We start from the raw sequence: 25,754 nt of genomic DNA on the forward strand, positions 1-25,754 counted from the left end.
ATCAGAGGTGCTATTCAGCAAGTTCTGACCAGTTCTGGAGAACCAGTAGTGGAAATTTTGAGTAGTTCAGACAACCGGTCAATACCATCTCTGACTGGCTCTGCCCCCATCTATTCTCTGCTTCCCGAGTCCCAGCTGATCGGGAGGAAATGGGGATTTTGCAGCAACCTTCCCCTGGAGTGGGGTGGAAATGGAGATTTTACAGTATATTTCCCCAGCTATGCTCACCAAGCCACACCCACCAAGTCATACCACATCCACCAAGCCATGCCTACAGAACCGGTGGTAAAAATTTTGAATCTCACTACTGGTCCAGACCAATTGGCAAAGTCAGGTTTTCAAGCCCTTTCAGAAGACCAAAAGAATGGGTGCAGTTTTCACTTTGGGGGATACCATGTTTCAGAGGACAAGAGCTAGCAGAAAATGTTCTTCTCCTGGATCATACCTGCTGGAGTTCTTTGACTGATGGGTCCGCAGCATGTCCCTTCTGCCAGTGTGGATGGGATGGGCATGGTTCCTCAGATAATATGTCAATTGAAGTAAGCTTTTATGCCCTTTTAATTAAGCAATATTATTCAACAAAGCATGCATATACACACATAGAGAATATGCATATGCATACATACTCACATATATAAATAAGGATCAGAGGTGGGTTTCTAGTGGTTTGCGCCGGTTCGGGCAAATTGGTAGTGGTAATTTGCCTGGGTCGCAGAAATGGCAGCACCCCGGGATGGCCACGCCCCTGAACCAGTTCCCTGGTCTCTGCGGTTTTGCCGGCATGTTTTTTATTAGCTTTTCATGGTCTTCACGCATGCGCAGAACAATTTACAGTGAACTGTGCATGTGCGAGCAGCCAATGCCAGTAGGCAGTACCAACACCAGTTGGAACCCACTCCTGATAAGGATGTATGTATGCATGTATGCATGTATGCATGTAAGTATTCATTGTGACTATTATATCCCTAAACCGTTCTAATACTAACATATGGTAATGCTGCAGTAATGGCAGCATTTTTATTTCATCCTCTCTACTCCCTCACCTACTTCATCACAGGCTTTTAGAGCTTTCTAGATGTTCACAATGAAGAGCCTTTCCTTTTTATGACGAGAGCTGCTTCCACGGAAGAGAAACGCAGAGCATTATGGCAAAGAGATCTGCAGATTAAGCACACCAGCCAAACACCTCTACATATTTCAGTGCACATTCCCTCTTTTTATATGCAAGCCATGCAGAGCAAGGGTGATTTGTGTTACTCCCTTGACCAGGCTTACTGTCATGTTCTCCAGCTGCCATAGACAGCCTGCCTCTCATAGTAGCTGAGTTCTCTCGTTGAAAGATTTGTAAGTCGGTCTGCTTCTGTGAACATTGGGAAAGAACTGGAATAAATACAGCACCAGTGGGTGGAATGAGACTTGTACTAGCTTATATTATGATCTGCTTGAGCTGAATTACACATTAGTTATAAGGTCCTGAGGCAAAGAATCCCAAATAAATTTTGCTTTCCAACTTTCTTTGCTCCCAGATGTCATACTCCATAGTTTAGTGGGTTTATTCTCCCTCATTGGGGTTGTTTCTAAGTGATAAACACTTAGTGTAGAGCAGTTTCATTCTACCTTGGAGTTCTGGGCTATAAGAAGGACAAGGCTATTTCTAAATGTCGCCTGTCCAGGCAGTTACAGCCCAATTTGCATCCACCTTCTGCTTCTCTGTAGTTTTTTGGCAATGTGAGAACTCTTTTAAAATCTATAAGGAGTGTAAGTCATGTCTGATACCTTTTTTTGCACTTGTTTTTTTTTTTTTTAAAAAAAGGAAATACTAATGATTTCCTCTCAGAGCAGAAGAACTCATTGATTCCAAAGTTCCGGGTATCAACAGATCTGTAGCTTTTGAACTCAGCTAAGAAGAAAGTTGAAAAATGCCTCAGAGGGTTTTTTAAGAGGGACGTCACAACATTGTAGCTCAGCTTAAAATTAAAATTTGTACAAGTCAGATTGATAGACCATAGAATCATAAGGCTAGAAGGGATTTTTTGAGATCTTCTAGACCAACTTGCTGTGCAAGGCAGAAGTCTTCATATTATCTTGTTCAATTTGTGATCCAATCTTTTCTTGAAAGCCTCCAGCAATGGAACACCCACAACTCTGGGAGGCAAGTTGCTCCATTGCTGAATAGTTCTCACTGTCAGGAAATCCCTCTTTATTTCTAGGTTGGATCTCCTTCTCACAAGTTTCCATCCTTTGCTTCTTGTCCTACCCTCAAATATTATTAAAAGAAATGAACATGATCAGGGTGGGTTCCCGCTGGCACTACTACCGACTCGGCACCCGAAAAATTTTGTGCTCTGGGTGATGCGCATTGCATCTACACGGACGTGAGGCAGCCCCCGCTGGCCGCAGCCCCATCCAGAGACGCCATCGCTGCTGCAGTCGCTGCCTCACTGGGCATCCAGTGGCCGCCCCAGCCCTGCTGTGCCTCAGGCTGACACCGCCGCTCCCCCATCAGAGCCGCCTTGGTGAGGCCATAGCTGGCTCCCTGTGAGGGGGGTGGAGAGCGCGCATAGCGGCTGGGCTGAGGAGACACTCTGCCTCTACCTCCTCTGGAGCTCCACTGGGCTGGGCAGGGGGAGGCCGGCTTAAGGGTGGGAGGAGGTATGGTATAGCATGTGTTGCTTTTACGTCCAGCAGATGGCGCTGGTTTTCAAGAAAGCATGTTTTTACAAAAAAACCATGTTTTTACCTGTTACAGGTGTGACGTTTATATAATATACTTATATACAAACATGTGTGTAATCGAATGCAACTGTGTGTCAAAATTTCAAAGCAATCGGTGAAGAACATTTGGAGATTTGAGATTTTGAACAAACAAACATTACATTTTATTTATATAGATGAATGAAGAACAGAATTTCTAAAGAAGATCTGCAAAAACTGGTAGGTTACTAAGTTTCAATCTGTATATTATTTCAGAAAGAGGTGGATCAACTCAGCACATAATGGACTTTAAAAGCCAATTCCTGAAATATCGTCTTATGAATGGGATGGAATGGATGAATGAAACATTTGCACTTAGATTTTAAACTTCACTTTTAATGCAGCAGCTTCATTTATGTTAGGGCTATGACATGTCTTAAAAATAGTTTTATCCACAGCTAAAATAATTATTCACAGTGCTGCATCATATGATAGATTTCTTTGATTTAATCTGCAAACCTACCCATTTGCAAAACCTGCTTAAATTTAAATTATTAAGATTGAGTGACACATTCCTAACAAGAAGTCATTAAAATGAATTGCTTGGTCAGTTTGCAAAAGAAAAAAGAAAAAAAAGCAAAGAGTTGCATGTACGCTTTGCCTGACAGGAAAATATGATACATGGCATTATTTAAAGGATGATTAATGAGACTGGCAAAATATAAGAGAATAATCAAATTCTTAGCATCATTACAAGACTATCATCCCAAATTATGTACAGAATATGTACAATCCTATCTAGGATTGCATCTTTCTGCAGTTATCTTGTTACACAGAGAAAAAAAAGTGGAAAAGTATTAACATGGGACAGGATGAAAGTAAAGAGGATTAATTGATTCATTGTTTATAGCCATCCAGTAAGATCTAAGAAGGTCAGCATGCTTGCGTCCATCTATTAGGCAATATAGACTTATGGAACCAAAACACCTTCTTTGTTATATAGCACCTGCCCTGTGTCAGAGTATATTCATAGGCAACAAGGTCAGCCAATGTATAGACATGGTAACAGGTCAGCCCAATGGGGACTGTTTGGAAACTGAAACAGTACTTGCTGGAGACAGCTGGGAGCCTGGGTGTGTCTTAGTTTAACTTCTGTGCTAAAGCTGCAAACTAGTCTGCTGCTGGAACAAAAACTGAAAACAGTTCTCTCCTCTGCCTGTGTTGTTTGTACTCTCTACCACATTGGAAGAACCACTTGTGGTATTGTATATTTACTTATGTGTTATATTATATCTAAAGAGAAGTTAATAAATCCTGCTGAATCAGTTACCTGTGTGTGCTTTCTCGATTTGATTGCTGCTGTAAACTCTGACACCCTGGGAAATAGCATTCCTTCTTCCCACGATCCAGACAGCCCTGATGGTGTTGTCTTCCAAAGAAGTCCTGTGGACTTGGCTTTTTCCTCAGGTTATAAACTATGATGGAAGGGATGGGTGTGGTGTACGTTAATGGTTACAGTCTTTTCTTAGTAGGAGCAATTGATATCCACCCACCCATCCATCCAATGAAACTTTATCTCTATCTCTATCTCTATCGCTAACGCTAACCCTAACTCACTCACTCACTCACTCACTCACTCACTCACTCACTCACTCACTCACTCTATCTATCTATCTATCTATCTATCTATCTATCTATCTATCTATCTATCTATCTATCTATCTATCTATCCCTCAATGCTGCCCATCTCACATACATGACTGTGCCAGCATTTAAAAAACAAACAAAGCAGCCATACAAACAATGCACATATTAAAAAGCATCAAAACAATTAAAAAAACATACAGTACAGTCACCAGGAGACACAATCATTCAAGAACAGTACGGCCATTTGATGGGGTCCGCATTGTTCTCTGGCCAGGCCAGATGGCAAAGCCATATCTTGAGGTCTTTCAGAAGGCCAAGAAGGTCAGGGCCAGTCTGAATTTGGAGGAAACAATTTATTATTAGTCTACTAGTACTCTACTTTCAACCTGCCCAAGGACTAACAGGTAGCTACCGTCTGTATTCCCAACACAGTCCTAGCTTATGTATATAATGATCTGGCCTGGACCAATGCTGTGACATGGTCCAATCCAGATCATGCATTCCCAAATCCATCCTTTCAGAAAAAAATATTTTTGACATTAAAAAACTCTCTTTTGCTGCACTGGGAGGGGATGATGCACTAAGCTTTTTCAAAACAAGTGCACTGGATTTGGAAAACATTTGTTTCTGTTCTGTTCTTTTCTTTATTTGCTTAATCCTTTCGAGAGGAAAGCAAATGGCAGCTTTTCATATCCTAGTTTTAAGTGCTCAGAAGTAAATTAGCAGGTGGCTAACGAGTTTACCTCTTGTACAGATGCAATGATTGTAGATTAAACATAGATGGAAAGACAGAGAGGAGTGGAAAGGTGATTTTACCAAATCTGTTGTTAGCTAAAGAGCACAGATTTCCCACAACTAGGAGGAAAATCTCATTAAAAATGTTTATTTCTTGCCAGGGATCCAATTGATGTTTCATGAATTCCATAGATATGTACTTTTCACTATTCTGCTTGAAGCCAGACACACAAATCAAGGATTTGGCAGTGCATATTAATATACTATAAAACACTAGGAAATTAGCAGGTACTTTGAATTATACTTTCATTACTGTTTCTTTAGTCTCCCTCTTTTTGTGATTACAATGTGTCCTGATTCTTTTTTAGTGGACTATAAAAATAATTTAACCTGCAATTTGCAGTAATTGTTAGTCCCAAATAGCTTGCAAAATCCCTTCCTAATAGTGAGAAAGGGCAATGGGGAGATATCTCTGTGCACATTTAGTTAGAAATAGATCTAAACTAAGGCATAGGTTTTTTTTTCCCCTTCTGGTGTTAGATTTCCGAAAGGAGTGAAGATTTGGGTATCCATAAAAGCACTAACCATGCAAAACAAAAAAGGGGGAAATGTAAAATAAGCAATCTTTGTTTATCCTAAGTTTTTGAGGGTAGCATTCAGAGGTGGTATTCAGCAGGTTCTGACTGGTTCTGGAAAACTGGTAGCAGGAATTTTGAGTAGTTTGGAGAACTGTTAAATGCCACCTCTGACTGGCCCAGCCCCCATCTACTCTGCCTCCTGAGTCCTTGATTGGGAGGAAATGGGGATTTTGCAGTAACCTTCCCCTAGAGAGGAGAGGGAATGAAGATTTTACAGTCTCCTTCCCCTGCCACACCCGCCAAGCCATGCCATGCCCACCAATCCATGCCCGCAGAACCGGTAGAATTTTTTTTAATCCCACCACTGTACCAGACTCATATGTAATTTGGATTGAACATTCTCCTACTGTAAAATAGGAGGTTAAACATCAGACTCCACTCACGCTATGGGAGTTTCTTTCTCTTCAGCTTTGATATACTCATGGAAGGATATCATCTTCATCTGTTATTGAGCATTTCCCATCCCTTCAAAGCAAATTTATACTGTGCATTTCATCAAATCTTCAGCAGTCTGGTGGTGATATTAACAGAGATGTATGAAATGAGGAGGAAATAAATTGGCAAAGCTTTAATACCAGTCCAGTCCAAGCATGGGTATCCAGAAAGTCAAGATAGCAGCCAGGACGACATAATCAAAGCCCTGCACCATTTAAGCATGTTGAGTTGATACCATGAGCACCGTTGCTATCTCCCTCAAGAATGTCTTTGATTGCTAAATCAAAGTACATCTTCACTAGACAAAGTGACATGAATAGATTATCTGAAAGGCCTCTCCAACCTTACAATTGTTGATAAGTTGTTAAAATGTCAATACTTCAGTTACCAATTTCCATTTCTGTTCCTCTGTCTGATGTACTGCAGGGAGTTTTAAATTAAATATAATATTTGTATTTGTTTTTTTATTACTCATCCATGAGTTTTCTTTTCTGGAATTGGAAAAGAAATTTAGTCCCAAACTTTTTTTTTAAATCTTTGGACTCCTTCTCCAAGCTTCTGGGAACACAGCTCAATTCATATTTAAACTGACCACTAACACAACCCTACTGAATATTATAATGATAATGTATGATTTAAAAATCAGTAATTATGGTCACAGAATCCTTCAGTTGGAAGGAGCAATCTGGGTCATTGAGTCCAATCCTCCGCTCTGTGCAAAAATCCAAATTAAAGCATGAAGAAATGTCAAATTTCATTTGACAAGATAGAGATGGTATTGAAAGTGAATTTGCAAGTGGCAGGCCAAGAAAATTATTTAGAAAAGGAAAAAAAAATTCTACAAAAGAATTTGGGTGAGTTTTTAAAACTTATCAAATAAAAATGAATGACGTCCCAAGACATTGAGCTGGATAATTATTTTTTCTACTGGATTTATGAATGTGGCTTGTTAAAACCTTGAAGGATTCTGTTCAATAGAAATCAAATCTTACATTTGAATTAAAACCACTAGAAATGAAATGAAAAAATATAATGTTTGTTCATTTGATCAAGATTAAAACAAGATACGAGGGTGGAGGAGCCAATGTCGCGATGATACGGACAGGCGGTCTTGATGCTCCAAGACCACAGCTGATACTTTTGCCGCTGGGTGGTCCAATCGGACCTAAACCATCCCGCAGAGATGGTGAACAGGGAGAATATGTCTTTCTGATCTCAGGGACATCACAAAGTCCCTGATCGATGCAAGAGAAGTTCTTCAAGCCGGTGACAAAAATCCAACCAAGGCTGATGAAGTCAGGGCGGCTCCAAAATGGGATGCAGAAAGAGAAAGTGTTTCCAGCTGGTGAGGATTTTTTAGCATTTTAAAAGAGAATGCCTATAAAAAACTTAAAATTAATTTAAATTGGAGAACAGAAGAAATAAGTGGCGGAATTAAGTTTGGAATGGTTTTGGACAGTGGGTTATCTTACTTTTTAAATGCTATGTTCATGGATGGAATTTATGCAAGCCTTTCAAAACAAATGGATTAAGTTTTCTTCTTCTATTTTTTTTCCTTTTATTATCCTTCGTAACTTAGGGACTAAAATTCTCCTCTTTCATTACTGTGGGTGTTTTTCTAACTCATTCAAGAATCGGACCTTTTTTAAAACTTGAAATACAAAAAGGATACAAAAAGAAACAAAGAAAATTGCAACAATAACACTGCTACTCGGAGGCTGGAGGTTTGTTGGAAAAAAAGTAGGAAATACATGGCTCTTTAGAGTTAGAGGAAATATTCTTCTAGCTATCTCCTTTATCAGAAAAAAATTCCAGTCACATGGCTCTTCCTGATTGACCCCCATGATTCAAGAAATACATAGACCTACTGTAGATGCAAAATTTCAATCTCTTTCAAATATAGGTTGATTCTTGTGCTTGGATTTCTCCCTGCCAGCATTCTATTGTCTTTAGGGAAACATTGCATTGTATGAATGGAGCATTGGTGCTATTCAGCCGCTTCTATCCGGTTTGGGCAAACTGGTAACAGCAGTGGCAGGAGGCTCCGCCCTTCCACTTGGATGTCATCACATCCCATTTTTGATGCTCTGTGTATACGTGGAAGGTCCTGCACATGCACGGAGTTGGCGTATGTGCTCACATTTGTGAACTGGTAGTGAAGATAAGTGAATACCACCCCTGGAATGGAGGCAGGTTTTTTTTTCCTGATTTTAGATCAGAAGGCTGTTAAAAGCAGGGGAGGAGGAAGATCAGAGGCTTTTGAAACTTCTATCAAGATGTTACTTGATATAAGAAATAGTTAGATCTTGAAGCTGACAACTATCCATCTAGACACTTATATATTAAAGCATCTTAGATGAATGGTTGTCACCTTCAAGAGTTGGACAGCCCACTATCCTTTTGGTAATTAATTGTACTGTCAAATTGCTCTTACTGCTACTAATAATAATAATAATAATTTGAATTTATTAGCCGCTCCCTTTCCAGGCAGGACTCGGGGCGGCGTACAATGGAGCATATAGAACATAAAACATGTGTACAAACACATAAACATACATATATACAAAGACACACATGCACGGAGGAGGTAACAAATTACAACATTTAGACAGTTAAAAATCACCAATACTAATACATTTCCCCCCACAACATTTGATCAGACTTCGCCATCCTGTAATTTAATCTATTATTTTGTGATTTTTACTTTGTAGTGAGAGAGGACAGGCATTATTCTTTCTTTACAATTTATTATTAACTATTTATATTTTCTTCAACTCATTATTCATTTTCTTTTCACGTATTTAAAGAAAATGCTGCAATATGTAGAAATATTGACTCAGCCTCCCATCCTTCTGAGGTTGGTAAAAGGGAGACCCAGATGGGGATTTTGTAGTAGCCTTCCCCTGGCATGGGGAGGGAATGGAGATTTTACAGTATTCACTCCCATCAAGACATGGCCACCAATATGTTGACTCTGTAAATCATTTAGAATGGCTGTAATGCACTGTGAAGCGGTATATAAGTCTAAGTGCTATTTTTTGTTGGTCTTCTCTGAAGCGATTCCATTCTCTATGGAAAAGTGCAGTGTCAGAACTGGACATAGTCTTTGAGATGGAATTGTAACAATGCAGAATACCGTGATGCTATTAATTCCCTTGATTTGGACATTATAAACCTTAAGCCTAAAATTGCATTTGCCTTTCTTGCAGCCACATCAGACACAAAAATTTCAGTAAACCAGGTATCGTCGATTACCTATCTAAAATTTATTTATTTCTAAGTGAAATACTACAATCAATTCGGTGTAAATGCAGCAGGCTAGAAACCAGGAACTGTGGGTTCTTAGACACAAAACCATATGGGTGGCTTTGAACTAGTTCTTCTTTCTTAGTCCAAGTAGACTGTACAAGTCCAGACTGAACTGAAGACACACAAAGTAAAGAACATTGCTTTTGTTTCTGTTAGATATCATGACACGTACAATTATTGTTACCCATTCACTTGCTAGTGTCCAAAAATATCACTCATCTGATTTTTACTTGTGAGATGATTGAATAATGAAACTGTCAATCAAAGCATGATAATGCAAGTCATCTTCTCCCAGTTTACATTCTTGGAGGTGGAGAGATTGAGAAGAGACAGATCTGAGAAGTGTAAGCACAAAGATGGGGGGTGGGAATGGAGAGGCCTACATCAGGGAAAACCTCCATCTGTCTGAATGCCAAGTTTATGAATACAGATTTGATATTGAGGAAGGCTTGATAGCCTATATGTATAATGAAGCCAATGTACAACACATTTTAATATATGTAATAAAAATAATTCAATTCTTCTCTTGAATATTAAGAGGAGCTGTGTCAGTATATCACTTATTATTATTATTATTATTATTATTATTATTATTATTATTATTATTATTATTATTATTATTATTATTATTATTATTATTATTATTTATTAGTAGCATTTTTTGTTCTAACAAGTAACATCATCTCAGACATATACAAAAAAATTAAAGAGAAAAACTGAAAAATTTCCAAATGAGGAAAGGGTTTGGTGATAGCAGTAAAGCCAGTATATCTCTTAGAAATATCCCTTAGTTAATAGTATTATCCATTAGTTAATAAATTAATGGGTTAGAATAGAATAGAGCTGGAAGGGATCCTGGAGAACTTCTTGGCCAGCTCGCTGCTCAAGTAGAAGACCCCATACACACATACCTACCTACCTACCTACCTACCTACCTACCTACCTACCAGAGGTAGTATTCAGCAGGTTCTGACCAGTTCTCGAGAACCAGTAGCAGAAATTTTGAGTAGTTTGTAGAACCAGTAAATACCACCTCTTACTGGCCCCACCCTCATCTATTCTCTGCCTCCTGAGTCCCAGCTGATTGGAGGAAATGGGGATTTTATAGTAACCTTCCCTCTGGAGTGGGGAGGGAATGGGCATTTTGCAGTATCCTTCCCCTGCCACACCCACCAAGCACGCCCACTAAACTGGTAATAAACGTTTTTGAATACCACCACTGATACATACATACATACATACATACATACATACATACATACATACATGTTAGTTAGTTAGTTAGTCAATTAACCAGTTAGTTAATTGAAAGGAGCCTCATAACAGAGAAGAAATGTAACAGCTTGTCAGACATTTTTCCAAAGATCTGACTCTACTGTAGATTTTCTAAAATGTTCTTTCTTTTGCAGCAAGTTTTTTTGAAAACATGAAAAAACAGTACCATTTTCTTAGTGTTATATCAGCAGAGTGTGTGTGTGTGTGTGTGTGTGTGTGTGTGTGTGTGTGTGTGCCTGCATCTATGTGTGTATGTTCGTGCTTAAGAAAAAGAAAAAAAAGGAATGTTCCTTAGTTCGAATTTACTGCTTTGTTAGGAAACTTTCAAGACTGCCTACCAGGTTTGTTTGTTTATTTATTTATTTGGGTTATTGTCTCACAAACGTGCTCATTAAGCGACAATAGAAACCTTTCATATTTAATGGCACTGAAAATAAATAATATCACAAGTCATAAGTATTTACCAAGATAGAAATGAAGCACTGCAGGGCCTTTGCCATCCATGTTGGAAATAAGAAAAAATCTATAGGTTGTTCTTTACAGTTAATTAAGCATCAACAAGTGTACTTTTTCCTCAGGAAAAATCAATTTTCATGCTCTATGAAAAGCTCTTCTGCAACATATTCCCCCACCCCCCACACAACCACCCCTATGTTGGCAATAGTTAGAAGAGGGGAACAGAAGGGAAAGAAATGTTCAAACATTTAAAAAAAAACGCACATGCTTTGGAATACTTTTCTTGGGTAGTAATGAATGAGGCAGTTTAAATACTCCTAGGCGCCTAACTTTCTCGTTTCTGCAAGAATCATTGATTTAATTTCCTAATGACAGAAGAGTTAAGTAATAAGTTTGGGAAAGAAATGCAAGCAGCCATGTGAATCCATGTGCCAAATTGATATTTCAGTAGCTCTGATAACTTATTAGGGCAATGACCATGGGACATCATAGACTGGGGTAATAAATCTTCAGTTGACTAAGTTCATAATTCTCATTTCAAATCACTTTTGTCTCACCAAGTGTCAGTTTTGTTGCCTTGCTATTTTCTGGCCTTTAATACGATCAGACTAAACTAATAATATTAATATTCCAGCCAAGAAGAAAAATGATCATTCATGAAACAGGAGATACATACATTTGATAAAAGAGAAAAAAAATATTTCTGATGAATGAAGACATTCACTGTAAGGCAGTACAAATATTATTGGTGAGGTGTTTCTAACTTGGATATGTTGGGATTTTAGACCTATGCTCTGTAGGGAGTTACCTTTTCTGCTGTCTGTGAAGATAAACATCATATTATGAGATTTATTCCTCCTTGTTCCAAATTATTGGTGACTATAAGTGGAAGATCTGAAACTTAATGCTTATCCCAGTGAGTGTTGTGCAGTAGGAACTAGTTTTAATCTCTAGATGTTTTTCAATTCTCAGGTAGCAAAGTTAATCTCAGGGAAATGTGGGAGACCTAGTTCATCAATTCTGAGATATTATCCAGATATTAACAGTGGAGGCTGGGAAACTATTAGGGTATCTCCTATTCCCTGCAGCAAATACCAATTCCTATAATAGCTCTGAAGAACAATTTAGAGAACTGTCTTAATATTAAACATTGAAATCATATCAGAACTGTATCCTTCATTTTTATATCCATCGCTCTTCTTCAATTTGCAGAGAAATGTTGCATTGGCTTGTTATCTTTCCAAAGAGGACATGTGACAACATTGTCATGGGTGAGTTCTTTTACATTTATTTCAATGGCCAAGATGTTTCTCTGAGTTCCTGACTTTTCTCAAATGCTCTGAAGCAGCAATCGACATTAAATATAAAAAGATCAGAGGTGGTATTCAGCTGGTTCAGACCGATTCACCTGAACCAGTAGTGGAAATCGCCGATGGGCCTATCTACCTGCCCCGGCTCTATGCCATCCTATTTAAGCACATTTTGAGGCTAGGCGCATGCGTGGAAGGCATGCACGTGAACAAAGCACATGTACAGAAGGCCTGCTGCATATGTGGAAGGAGTGCGTGCATGAAGCAAAGTATGCATGTGCGGGGCGAACCGGTGGTAACAAAATGTGAAACCCACCTCTGAAGAAGACTCTTCATGGGACTTTTCCATTCCTGAAGATAAGGCAAGTAGACAACTGTTGAGGAATGGAAAGAAATGTAAAAAAACGAAGAAGGGTGTCCATTATCAACTTAAAATAATAGGGCAAGCTCAGAATAGCAGCTCAAAGCCATTCTAAATCAGTATTTCTCTAGCTGGCAATTTTAAGACGTGTGAACTTCAAATTGCAGAATTCCCTAGTCTGTTTCAAAGTTGCTGAGTTGGAAAAACACTGTTCCAAAGTATCCCAGAGTGCATGATAAAAAAAGAACTTTGGAACCCATAGAACTGATTTTAGAATCTTCTTCCTAGCAAATTCCCACAAGTGCGGGGTTCACTTTTTGTATCATTGGCCGCCACTTTGCATGGTCAGCTGTGCCTCCAGGGGGCAGGCCCGTGGCTTGCATATCTTTGTTGATAGTGTCTCGCCATCTCTGTTTTGGGCATCTGCAAGGTTGCCAGCCACTGACTTCTAGTTGGTAGGCAGTCTTGGCAATGGTAGAAGGTGCTGCTCAATGGATATGTCCATACCAGTGGAGCCGGCTTTCTCTCATCTTCTCTATAATTGGTGCCACACCAAAATTTTGTTGAATGGTATCATTTGTGATGTGATCGAGAAGGGAGATGCCCAATATCCAACAGAACATTAGCATTTCTGTGGCATGGAGATAGCTTTTGGTCCCTGTTGTTGCTGCCCAGCATTCAGTGCCATACAGTGCAACAGGGTGAATGGTTGTCTTGTACATCTTAGATTTAAGATGGGTTGGCATTTGTCTGTCACATAACACACCAGTGAGTTCTCGCCAATGCATCCAGACTATATTCACCCTTGCTCGCAGCTCGCCATTGATGTTGCCATTGCCTTGGAGGTGGGATCTGAGATACATAGAACTGCTTTTAGAATGATGTAAAGAAAATGTATGGCTTAATCACTTATTCAGTCATTAATAGGTCAAGACTTTGATGATTCCACAGCTAATTAAATAAGACAAAAACTGTAAAAAGAAATGCTATGAGGCATAACCATTTGTTCAACAATTTCAAAGGTCATGCTGAAGAACGGTTAAATGAAACACTATTTCAGCCTGGCTTCTGAAAAAGAAGGGCAAAAGTAATATTTTCCAACCTGTTGGAGCTCACTGTTTTTAGGTAACAGAATAAAATTACTGTGATGATAAAGTGATTACACTTGAGTGACAAATACTTTGCACAAATGTGGAACTGAAGCTTGATTGAATATGACAAATATAAAAAATGTAGTCAGAATAAGTGGAAAGTTTAAGGATGGGTTCAATACTGACCAGTTAGTAATGCAAATATGTGTGATGCCATCTTGATTCTGTAATCTATTTAAGAATAAATATTTAAGGGATTATTGTATTGACATTAAATATGCATTGGTTGGGGACATGAATACAACATTTTGTACAACTCAAGTGATTTTCAGCAAATTGTCGGGCCTGTAGCCATCTACAGGATGGCCAAAGGATATTGGATGTTATGGAGAGTAGTTTGAATATTTTTAAAGACATTAAATTGGTCTGTTTGAAACTGTGCTTGTTCCCACTTTGTTATGCAATCACTGAATAGGTTAGGGAAACAGAAACATAAGTTGAAGGCAGTGGAAAATGGGCATTTAAGAATCTTGGACTATGCACAAAAATAGATAGGCTCAAGAATGAATGCTACTAAAAGAATGTAAATCTAATGCAAAAGTGAGTAAACACAATTTTTAAAAATCCACCGAAATCATATAAAGAGAATGAGTGATGATTAAATGGGAAAAGGAGAGTGACTAGATTATGAACAATGAGAACTTCAAGAAAGTTGTAGTTAAATGGAGTTGATAGGATTTTTGAAAAATGAGAAGCTTAAAGGACAAAAGAGATTGTACGGAGACATGTACAAATGTGATACAAGAAAGGATGACTGATCAAAATAGAAAGATGGCTTATATATACTAGATTTACTTACATTCCTTTTCCTCTTTCTTTCCTCATCCCTTAATTTCTTGTCTTAGTATTAACTTATTAGGAATATTTCTTATTCCTTTTCCCTACTTCGTATAATATTGCCATAAAGGAATAGATTCCACCATGGAATAGATTGTGTGTGGACGTAGTATCCTAGGGATCTGAGGCTTCCTTCAATGCTATTTCACTTAAACCCAACAAGTGGCCATTCTAGATTACTATAATTGCTTCTTACATCATATGGTCTCCTCCTTTGTCCCATGATCCCCACTCCTACTATGACTGAAGTTTTCATTGTGGATATTAGCTCCTGAAAGCAGAAATACACATGGACCCATTTTTTTCTGTACTACGTCTCTGTCAGCAATATAATAGATTTCCATCTGTAGTGTTTATATTGTTGCTGTTTTTTAAGTGTTTATCGTATATGTGATCCAGTGTGTCCTTGCTTTTGCACTGCTAGTTCTCACTTCAAAGCTTCTTGATGCATGATGTAATGAGGTGTGTGTGTGTGTGTGTGTGTGTGTGTGTGTGTGTGTGTGTGTGTGCATTTTAAAAAGCTGGCTTGTTACAGAGTCTAATGCTGCCTTGTGTTAAGAGAAAGTGATCTAAGGTTATCACTTTGGCCCCCATGCTTAAGGGAGGACTAGAACCTAAGTTTCCCCACTCTTACTCCAGCATCTTAACCTCTATACCACCCAGGATCTCACTGTACTGTATGTAATCATATTTCACTTTAGCTGGGGAAGGTTACAAAACAAATGGCTTTGAAAATTCTGCAATATAGTAAGATTCCAGTTCATTTTATGCCCTTGAAGTTGCTGCCTTAGAAGTGATATTTTTAGCTTCCAAGTTCATAAGAACATGTGAAGTGGACTGAGTGGTTTACAAAGGTCAAGGAGACATGAAATTGAATTCCCACTGAGCCAACTCACTTCTTAACCTGGGTTAAGTCACCATCTATTAGTCTACCCACCTTTTCAGTATGGTAAAGCTAAAATTTATGGGAAAGCAATTGTGTTATTTGGAGAAAATATGGCACACATTTTTAAGCCATGTGAGACTTAAGAAAAAGAAATGGTGCTTCACAGGAACAATAGAAAAAGTAAAAATATCCAGTGGCACATTATTTAAAATTTAACATCTAACTCTCTTGACAATGGTTTTAAAAACACGAACATTGTTGTTAAAAAATGGCTCTCAGGAAAGCATTTTTTTGAGAGAGAAACACCATAATAAGAAGATTGAAATAAGCAGATTCAATTTTCATAGCCTAAATTTCTTTAGTAAGATCATGTACAAAATAGCTGCTGAAACAACTAGAAATGTGTGGAAAAGTATGTTTTGGAAGTGTTTATTTAAATATTCAGCAGATTCTAGTTGCTGAGTTGTTGGGGGTGGGATTGTACCTTTTAATCAGTCTTAACTCCTGGTGACTGTCTGAACTAGTCCCAAAGTTTTTTTGGGCAAAATTTTCGGAAGTGATTTGTCATTGCCTCCTTCCAAGAGCTAAGATACAATGACTGGCCCAAAGTCCTAAAACAGGACTAGAATCACAGACTTCTGGTTTCATAGTGGTTCATAAGGCAACTATCTATCTATCTATCTATCTATCTATCTATCTATCTATCTATCTATCTATCTATCTATCTATCCATCCATCCATCCATCCATCCATCCATCCATCCATCCATCTATCTTCTATCTTCTATCTTCTATCTTCTATCTATCTATCTATCTATCTATCTATCTATCTATCTATCTATCTATCTATCTACTATCTATCTATCTATCTATCTATCTATCTATCTATCTACCTACCTACCTACCTACCTACCTACCTACCTACCTACCTACCTACCTACCTATCTATCTATCTATCTATCTATCTATCTATCTATCTATCCATCCATCCATATATCTATCTATCTTCCAATCTTCCATCATCTATCATCCAGTGATGTGCAGTGAGGTTTATGGCTGGTGAGGCACTGACCCAGTGGTAGGTTTCAAATTTTTTTAGACTTGTGGACTTCAACTCCCAGAATTCCACAGCCAGGCATGCTCAGTTCCGATTTAAAGTGACAGCATTTTTCTCCTTTGTGAAAGAAGTTTCCTTCTTTCTTTTTCTTTTTATTCTCCCTTCCCCTCCTTCCTCCTTCTCTCCCTCCCTCCCCCCTCTCTCAAACACACACACACACACACACACACACACACACACAGAAGTTGGATTGGACTACAGACACTTTCCCCCATCCCCGGAAGGATCCAGCCCAGCTTCACTGATTACAGGTTTGAAAAGGCAACGTGGCTCTGCCTGCAATCAAATTACACTTGGGGAGGGAAAGCACAAGTTTGAATTCCTTCCCCTCCCTCCGACCCACACGCACCTTTTCCAGCTGTTTCAGAGAGGATTTCAACTCTGCTCTTGCCTCGGGTCCTCTGAAGAAGCCCTGCCCAAAGCACCCTCTACTATGAGGAGGGAGAACTGTGTGCCTCACCTACGTCAGGAATGTTTAGGCTTTTAACCCTTGCTTAACTCTGCTCGAGTGATCATAAAACACCTAGTCAGACTAGATGAGGCATGCAGTTCACCTGCCTCATAGTAGAGGGTGCTTTTTAGAGGCTTTTTTAAACAGTTAAGCAGAGTCATCCATGGTGAGGCAGCAACTAGTTCAGCCTGACCTCAGCTCTCGCCTTTTTCCTTTTACATTTTTTTTCTTTTCATGATGACAGTGGTGAAGTTGTGCCTCCCCTGCCTCCCCTGAGTGCACGTCACTGCTATCATCTATCTATCTATCTACCGTATCTATCTATCATCTATGTACTATCTATATCTATCTATCTATCTATCTATCTATCTATCTATCTATCTATCTATCGATCGATCGATCGATCGATCGATCGATCGATCTATATAATCTATCTATCTATCATCTATCTCTAGATCAAAACTCAAATGACTGCATACAAACTTTTGAGTCTATTTATTGCTTATTGTGAAATTATTAGTCTGAACAACACTGTATGACTGCATTATTTACATTATCCATACAGTATTCCACAAAGTATCTGTACATGGAGGAAACAGAGGTTCTTTCAGATTTAATTATCCAACCCAAGTTTTTGATTTTATTTTTTATTTTCTTTGTTTTCTGATAATGAAGAATGGTAGGTATAGTTATCTGTCCCTCAGCATAATAATTAAGGGCATAACAACTTTAAGTACTTGAATATAGGTTGTCTGTTGTTTTGAAAATTCCTTTTGTTTCCCACTCCTTGGGCTTTAATGGAGATATGATTGCTAGGCTTTCAATAAGTCATCAACACAGAAAAGAGAAGCTGGGATGAGGCTGCTGCTGGCAACATCTTAGGATTTCTTTTTTTTATAGTTCTATCTTTCATCTCAGGCTGATGTGACAGAGTTTATTATGATCTGTGTGCAACACTCTCCTAGCATCTGCGGTAACGGCAGTCAAAGCCAGTCATTTGTTTCATTTCCAGGATGCAGTATGGTGTAGTAGTCAGCTGATGAAGAATGGAACTGTGCACACCGTAAGTGGCTTATTATCTCACAGCAGTTTGTGTTACTCATGAATTGTCTGTTTTTGGAATGGAGAAGTCACTTTTGGACCAGATTATGCCATTCAATTCTCTTTGGCAACTTGCACCTGTCAAATGTGATTCATCAATATATATTACAGGATAGTATATTACTAATGTCTTTTTTAAAAAAAACAGGAATTTAGTGTAGGTTTGAAGTATGTAAGAAAGCCATGTGGTATTGATCATTCTTTCTCAGTATGGCTGTGTTGAAAAGTGCTTCATTCAGAGCAAAAAGAAAACTGAGACAATAATGTCTCAATCATTTTTTGTAGAACTCTCAGAAATGTCAGAGAGGTTTTACCATCCGTGTTTGCCTAAGGCAGAAACAGAGGTGGGTTGCTCCCGATTCAGCCCAGATCGGGTGAACCAATACTGGTGACAGTGGAAGGCTCCACCCACCTGCCCAGAAGCTTCTGCAGGTGTGCGCAGAAGCAAACCGGTAGTAAAAAAATGGAAACTCGCCATTGGACAGAAAGCATCCACAAGTATAACAATCCTCCTGTATGTTTGTTTTGTTTGTTTGTTAAAAGTTTCATAGCAAATAAAATTGAACCTGATCAGTTATATAGTTCATTTACAACAACTGGATATTTATCATATATACAATCAGCATGACTGAATGAGTTATAATAATCAGAGTATCAGTTATCCTTGATTGTATTTATATAGTATTTATTTTTATTATTTATTGTTTATTTGTTTATTTGTTTATTTGTTTATTTATTTTGTAAAGCATGTATCATATATATATATATATATATATATATATATATATATATATATATATATATATATATATATATATATATATATATATATATATATATATATATATATATATATGCTGGTTTTGTTGTATTCGGGTCTTTTCCCGTGTAAGGTTGAGATTGTCTTTGCAATGTTTCGGCAGGATCACACCTGCCATCTTCAAGCTGTGGGCTGATGGCAGGTGTGATCCATATATATATATATGTGTGTTACAACCCCTGGTATGCCCAAATTTGTGTTACAACCCCTGGTATGCTAGCTGATGAGAGCTAAATAGCTTGAAATAGATCTATACTACTCTCCCTTTATTTATTTATCAGCACAAATACAACACACACACACACACACACACACACACACACATATATATATATATATATATATATATATATATATATATATATATATATGTTGTATTTGTACTGATAAATAAATAACACAAATTACACAATACAACACAAATATACACAATACAACACAATACAACACAAATATAAAAAGGCAACATTAAAAATAAAAATATGGTTTTCTGCCTGCATGCTCTTCCGTGATAAGCCGAAGGACAGAAAGAGGGAGTAGTGACCTTCCTCCCATATTTAGGCATACCAGGGGTTGTAACACACATACATACATACATACATACATACATACATACATACATACATACATACATATGCCCCCTTACAGACCTCTTAGGAATGGGGTGAAGTCGACAGTAGACAGTCTAAGGTTAAAGTTATGGGAGTTTGGGGATGTAACCACAGAGTCAGGTAGAGCATTCCAGGCATTGACCATTCTGTTGCTGAAGTCGTATTTTCTGCAATCGAGCTTGTATCGGTTTACCTTAAGTTTGTATCTATTGTGTGCTCGTGTATTGTTGTGGTTGAAGCTGAAGCAGTCATTGATATGTAGGACATGGTAGCAGATAATTTTATGTATTATGCTTAGGTCAGACTGAAGGCGGCATAGTTCTAAGTGGTCTGAGCTCAAAATTTCAAGTCTGGTGGCATAAGGTATTCTGTTGAGTTGAACTAATGAGATTTTTTTTTACAAGGGGATTCAATGAGCGAATGGGTGAGGAACGCGACGGAGCTGTCAGTCTCTGGTAGCGCTAGGACACGCGTCTCGCTTCTCCCCCCCACACCTCTCCCCCCTCACTAAAGGGATGGTGGGGAAGGGAACCAGCTAGGCTGCCTTTATCATTGGGGCGAAGTGGGCGGTGTTGGGCTGTGAGGTACACCTCTTATCTTTCCAGCTTCGTCACGTTCCTCGCCCTTTCGCCCATTGAATCCCCTTGTAGGAAAACCTCGCGAGTTGAACTAATGAGATTTTTTTACAAGGGGATTTAATGGGCGAAAGGGCGAGGAACGCGATGAAGCTGGAAAGAGGTGCGCATCGCAGCCCAACACCACCCACCTCACCCCAACAGTAAAGGCAGCCTGCCTGGTTCCCTCTCCTGCCGTCCCTTTAGTGAGGGGTGAGAGGTGGGGGGGGGAGAAGCGAGACGCATGTCCTAGCGCTACCAGAGACTGACAGCTCCATCGCGTTCCTCACCCTTTCACTCATTGAATCCCCTTGTAAAAAAAATCTTGCGAGTTGAACTCATGAGGCTTTTTTAACAAGGGGATTCAATCGGCGAAAGGGCGAGGAACGGAACGGAGCTGGAAAGTTAAGAGGCATGCCTCGCTTCTCCCCCCCCCACCTGCCACCCCTCGTTAAAGGGATGGCGGGGAAGGGAACCAGGCAGGCTGCCTTTACCATTGGGGTGAGGTGGGTGGTGTTGGGCCGTGAGGCGTGCCTCTTACCTTTCCAGCTCCGTCGCGTTCCTCGCCATTGTATTCAGGGAAGCCCCTGGTAAAAAAAAAACCTTCTCGCAATTTCAAGATGTTTGATTGAACTCGCGAGAAGTTTTTTTTTTTACCAGCCACTTCCCTGAGCACAATGGCAAGGAACGCGACGGAGCTGGAAAGGTAAAAGGCGCGCCTTGCTTCTCACCTGCCCCAGAAATAATAAGCCCTCCCCTATAATAAGCCCAAGGCCATATTTCGTGGGGCAAAAGAAAATAAGCCCCTGTCTTATTTCGGGGAAACACGGTATTTGTAAGTGGAAAGAAGCCCTTTATTCTTCTTCAGAATCCATACGCCCTCCTTCCCCTCAAAGATTCCAGATAATATTGTAAAGCATGCTATAGACACTACATCAACTTTCACCCATGAAATATCAAGATTTTGGTATCAATTTCTTCAAAAAAGTAAAAGTCAGTTTACTAACAAGTCCATCTGATGGATCTTCCCATCCAGGTTTCTCTGATAACGAAAGGGAGATCTTAAAAAAAACCACCACTAGATGGCAACCTGATTAAAGAGTAAAGACAAGTTTTTTGTGGGCTCAAACCAGTGGTGGGTTCCGGATCCTGGTGCAATCAGTATGGTGCAATGGGGTCGGGCATCCACCACATGCACACTCGTGCAGCGCACATATGCGTACTTACCGCCCACGATGCTGCGCAACAGCTCCACGGTGCTCCAGCTGCTCGGCGGAGCATTACGCAGGCGCTGTAAGCTCCGGGCATGTGCACATAAGCCCCGATTGGCTCAAATAAAGGTAAGGAGGGTGGGTAGGCCCTCCGGAGCACCGTACCAGAAACTGGTGGTCCCAGCAGCCACCAGTATGCCCGTACCAGGGTGTACCGGTCATATCCCACCACTGGCTTAAACATGACCTCTACCCTTGCTTGGTCAGATTCACTTTTCACCATTGTTCCCTGGCATTCCAGGTGTTGCTTTCGCTGTTTCATCTCCATTTTCTTCATGTCCCAATGGGTCTCACATGTAAAGCTTTATTTATGGATCATAAATAAAGTGGTCTAAGCCCCAAATTTCAAGTCTGGTGGCATAAGGTATTCTGTTGTGAGCAGAGAAGTGGAGGACTCTTCATTTATTATATTATATATTATAATGTATATATACTCCTATGCAATTTGCTCCCGTGTAATCTTCATTTTAGGAGTGGCTCCCTTTATGGATTTGCTTCATGCGAACAATGAATTGTGTTTCCCCTCCCCCAATCTTCCTCTTTTTTACCTAAGCATTTTTAACTTTAACTCCACAGCTCAATCTAATAGGTACCATTAAGAGTCAGATATCTGGTGAAGCCACCCAAGACATTAATTGTTCTGTTTCCATTCTTGGAAAATGCTTTCACTTCCATTCACTTAAGAATCCTGTTGGATAAGGTTAGTTTGCTCTCAAGAGTTTGTGGAAAGGAAAGACTAGATCCAGGGCTAGAATTCCTGAAAATTGCCCAGAAACTATGGTCAAGGATGGATGATGATGATGATGTATACAGTGTTACAGCTGCCAGTTTTTTAATTCTTCCCAAGATCTTAGGATTTTGCAATGTATTCATGTAGTATATGTTTGGACTGTGGCCTTTTATAAGTATTACAATTATTAGTCTGCTTCTCAAAATAAATTGGTTTGATTATTATGTCATAGATTAATATGCAGACCAGAAGGCAGTCACTACACGGTTTTTCCATTTCTTTGCCTTTGGTTTTGCCCTTTTTTCAAAAACCTATTTTAGGTGAGAGAGGAAAAGGAAGACAAAGGTATACAAACATGTCATTTTGTGAAATCTCTGTGATAATTAGCATTTAGAAAGACGTGATTGCCATTTTTTTGTAATAAATTGAAAATTACTAGTCCAACAAGTTGGTTCATGTATTATTTTCTTTCTCTTTTCTTGATAAACCTAGGTTTATCTGGGAATAGATCCAGATGAAGTGTGCTTATCAACTAGAAGTGTACATAAGGGGAGACAAAAATGCAAGATGCTAGTCACAGCTTCTGGACTGAATCCCTACCTATCTGTACATATTTTGATATACCAAAAATAGGCCTTGGTTGTAATGCTATTCCTAACATCTTGGAGATTTTGACATTCCATTCCAAGGACGCTTGCATCAAGTTGAGCTATTTCAAGCAACTATCATTAATCCACATGTCTATTTAAAAGAATGATTCTGTTCCGACCTAAGCTTCCCAAGAGCATGAAGCAAACTCCTTGTCCCGACAAAAAACCCTTTTATTAATTTTTTGTAAGTTCTGCTCATTGACATATGGCAAAGTCTTTCAAGGGAGGATTTACAGTTACAGACCTTATCTGACAGGCTGATATCTGCAAAATGTGGCAAGGAGTCTCGGAGAGTCACAAGCCAATTAAGCAAACTAATTGTCTCCTGCCAACTCCATTCCTCTTTGCTCCTCTTTTATTTATTCTGGGAGGGGGCATCCATCATCTGGCCTTACTCCCAAGTTGCCAATGTTTTTTTAGCTCTTCCCTATGTCTGGCAATTCTGCACATGCGCACACTGGGAACAGGCTCCAGCTGTTCATCTGCCTCACTGATATCCGATTCCAAAGGCAGCTGATAACTGGCATACAACCCTGGCCCCATCTCTGACTCCAACACAGAGCCCTCATTAGAGCTTTTCCCAGCCTACAGGTCTGGCCCATGTTCCTCCCCAACCTCCTCACTGTCCAAATATGCTGCCAGCACTGTTGGCCACTGGTGGGTCACAACAGATTTGTTCTTCTGTACCATCTCCTGTGAGCAGTGATATATTTCCAATAAATATGAGTCTGATTGAAAATCTGCAAGTGCATGTAGTCCTTGACATATGACCACAATTGGGACATATGAGCACAGTTGGGACAATATGATCCCATTTCACAATTGAGAAATTCTGTTGCTAAGCAAGGTTGTTGTTTCATGAGCCACACCCAGTTTTGTGACATTTTATTGTGAAGTGAATCCCTGCTGTTTTTAAGTGAATGGTGTGGTTGTTAAGCGAATCTGACTTCTACTATTGACTTTATTGGTTAGAAGTTGGTTGAGAAAGGTCACAAATAGTGATCATTAGGCTGCTGGATGCTGCACTCCATTGTAACTGCATTCTGGTTGCAAAATATCTGAATTTTATAAGGTGACTGTGGGGATACAGCAACAGTCATAAGTGCAAATATCAGTTGTACCTGTAGTTTTATACTTGTTCAAACTTATTCTTCCCTTCTCATAATAGCCTGTTGTTGTTTTTATAAATTAACCTAAGAGCCTCAGTGGCGCGGTGGTTAGAGTGCAGTACTGCAGGCTATTTCTGCTGCCTGCCGGCTGCCTGCAATTTGGCAGTTCAAATCTCACTGGCTCAAGGTTGACTCAGCCTTCCATCCTTCCGAGGTGGGTAAAATGAGGACCCAGATTTTTTTGGGGGGGGGCAATAGGCTGACTCTGTAAACCACTTAGAGGGGGCTGTAAAGCACTGTAAAGTGGTATATAAGTCTAAGTGATATTGCTATTGCTAAGCCAAGTAGTATTTGTTTGTTTTTGTTTTAGAATGGTTTATTGAACAATGTGTTGGGGTCCAGTTCACATATTACATTAAGTCCTAATATGTAAGTTTACACATCAAGTAAGTCAAAAGAAAACAAATTACATAATAACCTGGCTTAATAGCAGTAACTGTGAGAACGATCTTGGCGCCTTAGTGGACAATTGATTAAATATGAGCCAGCAGTGTGTGGCGGCAGCCAAAAAAGCCAATTCAATCCTAAATTGCATTTACAGAAGGAGTAAATCAAGATCACGTGAGGCACTAATACCACTCTATAAAGCCTTAGTAAGACCACATTTAGAATATTGAATCTAGTTGTGGTCACCACACCATAAAAAAGATCTTGAGACTCTAGAAAGAATACAGAGAAGAGAAACAAAGATTATTAGGGGAGTAGAGGCTTAAGCATATGAAGAATGGTGGTAAGAACTGGGCATGGCTAGTCTAGTGAAGAGAAGGACTAGGCGTGACATGATAGCAGGGTTTCAATATTTGAGGGACTGTCACAGAGAGGGGGAGGGTTCAAGCTGTTTTCCAAAGCACCTGAAGGTCAGACGGATGGAAAAAGACGGTTTTCCAAAGCACCTGAAGGTCAATAATGGATGGAAAATTATCAAGGGGAGATTCAACCTAGAAATAAGGAGAAATTTTCTGACAGTGAGAACAATCAACCAATGGAACAGAAGTTGCCTTTGGAAGTTGTGGGAGCTTCATCACTGGAGGCTTTCAAGAAGAGACTGGACAGCCATCTGTCAGTAATGGTATAGAGTCTTCTGCTTGAGCAGGGTGTTGGACTAGATGACCTTCAAGGTCCCCTCCAACTATTCTGTTCTGTTCCGTTCCGTTCCATTCCATTCCATTCCATTCCATTCCATTCCATTCCATTCCATTCTATTCTATTCTATTCTTTCTGTGCATTGTAATATCTAAGTTACCACAACCTATTCAAGGTAACTGGTTCTCAGAAGCAACTTATCACCACTCGAGTTGGTTTTCTTGCTGATACTGATACTGAGCTGTCTGAGCTGGAATCCCTAACATTTTACATACCTTCCTTTTATGTTCAGTGTTGGCCCTTTCTGAGATCTTTCCAGCAGACCAGGTTTGATTTTTTTTTTTTTACAGCAATGTATTCCAGAAGAACAATTTATAAATTCAGTGAAGTTGTAAGGGAAGAAA

The sequence above is a fragment of the Natrix helvetica genome (genome assembly GCF_964273705.1).
Source record: "Natrix helvetica genome assembly, chromosome: 6".
NCBI classification, from domain to species: Eukaryota; Metazoa; Chordata; class Lepidosauria; order Squamata; family Natricidae; genus Natrix; species Natrix helvetica.